The 6,248-nt window shown below is 54.6% G+C and overlaps 1 protein-coding gene across 3 annotated transcripts in view; it reads right to left on the minus strand.

The window, feature by feature from the left end:
- CNTFR (ciliary neurotrophic factor receptor) overlaps positions 1–6,248 on the minus strand; it is a 38,473-nt gene that overhangs the window by 31,582 nt on the left and 643 nt on the right. The window contains exon 1 of one of the 3 annotated variants that reach the window (XM_024753906.1): positions 6,212–6,248. The exons of the other annotated variants lie outside the window; for them this stretch is intronic. The gene's annotated coding sequence lies outside the window, so the exon portion shown is untranslated. The remainder of the gene's footprint in view (positions 1–6,211) is intronic. 3 annotated transcript variants of the gene reach the window in all.

Below are 6,248 nucleotides of genomic sequence, written 5' to 3' on the forward strand. Positions count from 1 at the left end.
GTAATTACAGCCACTCCCCCAGCCCTTCTTCCTGTTTTTTGTCAGCTGCCACCAGGCCAGCCCCCTGTGGACCCCATGGCCCCCTCCATCCTCACCTGCTGTCTTCTACAGGGCTGAGAGGACATGGGCTAGGGAAGGAGACCAGACTCCCAACCTGAGGGAGAATACCCATTTCTCTATCTTGGATTAATGCCCAATGCTCCCAAGCAAAAGGTCATTTCCCTTAGGTCTCACTCAGAACTCTCCCCCTTCCCTGGGTATAACCTGTAACCCCTAATGTGGCCTAGAGGCCCAGGTCTGAGGACACAGAGAGAAACGAACTCTGGACTCCCCTTGCCCACTCTTCATCACTCACTGGCTGAAAGAAGTCTCCATTCACAAAGCTTCCCCAGCCTTGGAACCCCACAGGCTCAAAGGAGGAAGGGACCAGGACAGCCCCCCTTTTCCCACCCCATCATTCCAACCCAGGCAGCCCCAAAGTCTCTGCCCACTTGTGTACGCTCACGCTTTGGACACGCCATGGCTCCGCCTCCATTCCTGAGCCCCCCCAGGTCCACCTCCTTCCAGGCCTCCCACCCTAGCTCTCCAAGGCAGCTCTATCAGAATCAGCTGCGGGTTTGTGCTGATCTGTTTCTAATCGCTGGGGCCTGGTTCACGCTGGCCCCCACCCCCCAATATTGATTCCATTATTTGGAGAGTCATTGACGTCAAGGACCTGGATGTGTGCCAAAACCGCCTTCTCTCAGGGCCTGGGCCAGGGCCCAGCCCCTCATCTCGCGATTTCACGGAGGGGCCCGGAAAGGTCAGCTCACGGGCCAGGGTCACGTGACATCTGCCCTCAGAGGCTGGGGCTCTTCTTACCTTTTGGGGCCCACTGTGCAGTTCCTTTCTCCTGGGGGAGAGGGGCTACACAGAGGCATGGGGGTCAGAAGTGAGGTGGGGACCTATAGAACAGGGTGTGGAAGAACCTCATTGGGTCTTGGGCTGCAAGGAAGAGCTCTAGGAGGTAGGGATGGAGGCAGTGGCTCAGAAAAGGCTACTTGGGGAAGATTTTGTTCTTTGCCACACACTATTTTGGAACATCTTGAAGCTGGACTTGAAATGACTATTAGAGTACTATTGACTACTCGATTTTTATGTCTGATATCAGATGTATCTCCAGGCTCTCTGAGAAAGAAATTCTCTGCAGTGCAGGGTAACAGTTTACCTTAAATGTTGCCATAATTTGACTAAGTGGCACCACTATTTTACAAACCTTTGTTCCATATAAAACAAAGGCTCTGTCTCCTGTGCAACTCTCGCCCATGCTGCCTCAGTTTCCCCACACTCTCCCAGTCTCTAGTGCCTCTGTGCCTATCCCATCAAGATGCAGCCACTGCTACACTGACCCACACCAGCAACTCCCTGGCTCTGGCTGGACAGGGTATTTTTAGGATCCGAACCCTGTGTTCTCAGACAGACATTAATAACCAATACAGACAGTCCGTGGTGCCCACAGCAGCTAAACAAACTCGGAACCCAGCCTCAAAGGCTCAGACATGGGGTCCACTGCCTTAGCTATAGTCCAAGAAACCCAGACCTAGAGAGAGCAAGGGACGTGATGTGCTCACAACCACGTGGGGAGAAAAGGACTTTCCCATCTTCTGAAAAATCCTGAAGCTGGGGAGAGGACAGAGGTGACCTCTGACCTCTGCCACAGAAGCAGGGTCATTGCCCTGCCCCAGTCTCACCTAGTCCAGACCTTTTCAAGGAAGAAGCTGCCTATCCTTTGCACTCCTTCCCTGAAGGCAGGGAAGTCCTTCCTTTAGTCTAGCTGCAAATCACTCAGGGGTCCTTTGAGCCAAACAGGGTTATACAACAGAGGCTGTTGGGTCTCAAGCCACAAACCCCAGAGAGTCCCCTCTCCCCATGGTCTGTCCCACTCAATGTTCATTCCTCAACATTTCTTGAGTACCTAATCCCTGCCAGGTCCTGTGCCAGGAGTTAGGGACATGGTCCTGCCCACCAACAACAGTCAGTCTGGCAGGAGAGAAGAAGATGTATTATTTACTCAGCAGTGCCCTCCCACTGTGTACCTGGTCTGTGCCAGGGGCAGGGTGGGCGGGTGGTAAGCAAAGCAGACCCCAGTCCCTAGGTCCCAGAGTTCACAGGCAATCACTATGCAGCCTTGGTGAGTATTGTGAAGAGGAAGTACAGGTAACGTATGGTGGGGCATGCTGACTTCTTTCAGGACTGAGGATGCTTCAGTCCATTCCTAAACCCCAGGACGGGCCCTTGGACTGCCCAGAAGTCACCACTATAGTCTAACTTCAGTTCCTTCCACTGTAGCTCCAGCCCCAGCTTCTGGGAGCTGGTTCCCCGCAGCAGCAGGGTCTAACTCTTCCCCACATCTGCCCCAGCTCTTCCTCCCACTCCTTGGCTCTGGTGACCCCAAACCCAGCATGCTCTACACTTTGGGGATTCTCTTTGCCCTCTGCAGAGGTAAAAGGGGGTGACGACCTCAGGGCTCTCAGCTCACAGGGACCACTAGGCTCCCCAGCCCCTCCCCACAGGAAGCCAGGAGCCGGGGTGGGTGTGGTCACCCTGGGCCACGGGAGTTTACACAGCTGAGGTCTCCACCACTCCCCCCAACCCCACAGCGGGTCTGGAGGAGGGGTCAGCTCTCTCTTCTCAGCCTCCTTGTTCTCTGGGACGCCCCCCCTCCCAACCAGGCACACAGGGTTCCCCCCCCAACCATCTGCATTTCAAAGAAAATACGCTCCATCTGTTTCCGATTCATTTACACTTCAGCTCGCCATGAGGGGGGGCAGAGCAGGGTGCTTTGCCTTGGAGCGCACCACCCCCATAGGGGGGCTGGAGAGCATGTGTCCCCCTCTGGGACAAGGAGCAGTTAACAGCCTAGCCATCTGAGCCTGAGGGCCAGGTCCCTACTTCGTGGGCTCCCAAGGGGTGCTCACGTACTTCAGCAGCCCCGCCCACTGGCCTCCACAGTGGGAAGGTATATAAAGCCCCCGGCAGTGTCTCCAAGGCAGGTGGAGTCCTAAGGTTGGTTGCAACCTGACTCAATTGCGCCCCCTCCCCAGGGCTATTGCTCTTTTGGGAAGAAGCAGAGTGGAGAACTCTGGGCATGCCCTGGAGACAGGATAAGGACTCAGGCATTCCAGGAGACACTGTGAGATATAACATAACTTGGTCCAACCCCTTTCCAGCCAGGGCAGAGGAGAGAGAGGCGGGTGGGTTCCAGTCCAGTCTCCTCCTCCAGCCACCTTCTCACCACAGATCTGGGGCTACCATCTCCCTTAGAATCAGAGATTCACCATCCTGGAAAGGTCAAAGGAGCCAGAGGTCTACCCCTCACCAAGTCATCTTCACACCTCTCCCAACCTAAGGATGATTGGGATGGGGGAGATGTCTTGGGAGGACATGAATCTCATTTCCCCATACCTGACCCTCTCTATCACAGGAAGGGTACCCAAAACTATTTAAGGGGGATGTGCATGTACATGGGGAACTCTAAGGGTACATGTCACCCCTGTACCAAAAAAGCCACTCAACCTTCCTGCTGTGAGAGCCTAGTCTCCTCTGGAAGAAAAGGCAGAAAAATTTAACTGGGTGTTTCCCACCGCCCCCTCCATCAGCCCACAACCCAAGTAAGAGATGTGACCAAACATGTATCTCCTCCCCTCCCCACCTTTGGAGAGGACAGATCTTGTTCCTGTCCCCAACTTCCCTGAGACACACCATAGCATGGGTGTATTTAACTATGAGTTCTAAGTTCCACTGGGAGTGTGAACACAATCCTAATGTGGGTTTGAATGTGAGCCCCAGATGGAAGGGTAACTGTGTGTGATTCTAAGTGTGAACCCCAGGGCTCGCACGTGAATATGAAAGCCTCAAGGTGCAAGCATGAGTCTGAGTGTGAGCCCTAGGTCCCTAGTGTGGGTCTGAGCACAAGCCCCAAGATGGAAGCAAGTTTAATGTAATTGACAGGGATGTCAATCTGAGTGTGAACTCCAAGATGCAAGTATAGGTTTGACTGTGAATGCAGGTCCCAGTGTGCATGTGACTGTAAGCCCCAGGACGGAAGTATGAGTCTGTGACCCCCAGGATTCCCAAACAAGTCAGTATAGGCATTAGATAGTGTTCGTCTGAATGTGAGCCCCTGGTCTTCACGGCTTTCTGAATGTGAGCTACGTTTCCCCATGTGAGTCTGAGTGTGAGCGCTGGGGTCCCTTTATAAGTCTGGGTCCCTAAGTGATCCCAGGATGGAAGTGAGAATCTTGCATGTCCTAGTGTGAATCTGAGGGTGAACTGATGTGAGCATGAGTGTATCAACCCCAGTGTCCTACGTGGGTCCTTGAGTTCAAATGTGGGCCCCAGGTTCTCCATGTGAGTCTGAGTGTGAGCCTCAGAATGTGTGAATCTGAGAAAGCTCCAGGGTCTTAGTGTGAGTCCCATTGTGAGCCCTAGGACTCCAGTGTGTTCTGAGCATGGGCTCTAGGTCTCAATGTTAGCCTATGAGCCTCAGGACAGAAATGTGAATCTAAAGTGTGAGCCTAGAGTCCCAATGTGAGTCTGAGTGTAAACTACAGGATTGAAGTGTATCACTGGATATGACAAAAACGTAAGTGTGAATCTGAGTGCAAGTCCATTGTCCTGGTGTAATTCTTGGTGCGAGTCCATATGAGTTTAAGTGTCCCAGAGTAAAGCTGAGGATGAATTCCAGAGCCCCTAGAAGTCTTGAGTGTTAACTTTAAATTCCTACTTTTCACATAAGGCTCAGGGTCCCAGTTGGAGTATTAACTGTGATGGAGTGTGAACCTTGGCTGCACGTCACTGATCCTGACCAGGAGCCCTAAGAACCAGTCCAGAAGATTTGTGTGGGTTTTGGCAGTGGAGCAGGGATGCGCAGTTTATTGAGACACAGCCCCCTCCACCCGCCAAGCCCCGGCTAGCCCTACAGCCGTAGGCATATCCAATTGTTCAAGTCCCACCACCCCCATACATGCATTGGTACACCATCACACCCAGGGTTAGACACACAAAAAGGCACTCAGTGTTTCAGACCCCCTGGACAAACAGCAGTTACAGATGCACAAACACACCCAGCATTTCATACTCCCACCACTTCAGTGATTACAGCCACACGAATGCCCTAGTGACACAGACACAAATATACCAAGTATTACAGGCAACACAGCTAGTGTTGCAGACACACTCCTACAGCGGCATGCAGACACACACCCAGTGTTGCACACAAGCTGCCAGACACATAGACACACACAGAAGCTTCTCAAAGAGAGAGACTAGACGGAAAGAGAAAGAAAATCCTGAATTTTCAACAAGGCGTGAAATAGTCCTACCCGCCTGAAGCTACTGAAGCGGGGGAGGGGGTCTAGGGAGCGCTAGAGGAGAGGCTCGGGAGAGGAGAGGAGAGGAGGCGAGGAGGAGAGCTGTCCGTCTGGTGACCTCCCCGCGGCCCAGCCCCCACGCACGGGGAGATACACTCCTCCGAGCAATACAGGGATACCCAGGCCGGCTCATGTAGAGCCGCACTGTGGGAGACACACACCGGCGGACTCACAAGAGACGGGGATACACCACAGGCGGACCTACACGGACACACAACACAGGAACACTTATAAAGAGATACTGGAGGAGACCCACTAAATGGAGATAATCCAGGCGGACTCACAAGAAAACCACAGGCGGGCTCACGCTGACACACACACACACACGCGGATTCACACGGACATACATACACTGGCAGACGCGCAACCGTCCATTCACACCCCTGGGCGCTTTGAAGTCCAGATTTCTGCTGGAGAAAGAAGCCGCCTCTGGGCGCGCTGGGGTCACTGCGACCCCCCAGCTCCGGAATTTTCCCAGACCCTGTGCGCGGTGCTGAGCGGTGAGGGAGAACAGGGAGGCTAGGGCAGTTGGCCCCTGCCACCTCCAGCCAGCCCATTGTCCGCCCCCACTCCCACCACGCCCAACCCCCGGCGCGCCCGGACGTGGGGGGCAGCTTCTCCTGCGCCCCCGCCCCCGAGTTTACGGGCAAAGTTTCCCGTGAACTTTCCTGTCCCCTCCCCCCCGGTCTCGGGCCCATGCACGTCCCCTCCCTCTTCCCGCGCGCACGAGGGCCGCGGGTCTGTAGGTCAGCCGGAGGGTTTGAGGGTCCGGCCGCGCGCGGTCCGCGCTGGGTACTCACCGCGCCCTCGAGCCGCCGGGGCTCCGCGCCTCGACCT

This window comes from Neophocaena asiaeorientalis, unplaced genomic scaffold (genome assembly GCF_003031525.2).
Source record: "Neophocaena asiaeorientalis asiaeorientalis breed wild unplaced genomic scaffold, Neophocaena_asiaeorientalis_V1.1 scaffold220, whole genome shotgun sequence".
Lineage (NCBI taxonomy): Eukaryota > Metazoa > Chordata > Mammalia > Artiodactyla > Phocoenidae > Neophocaena > Neophocaena asiaeorientalis.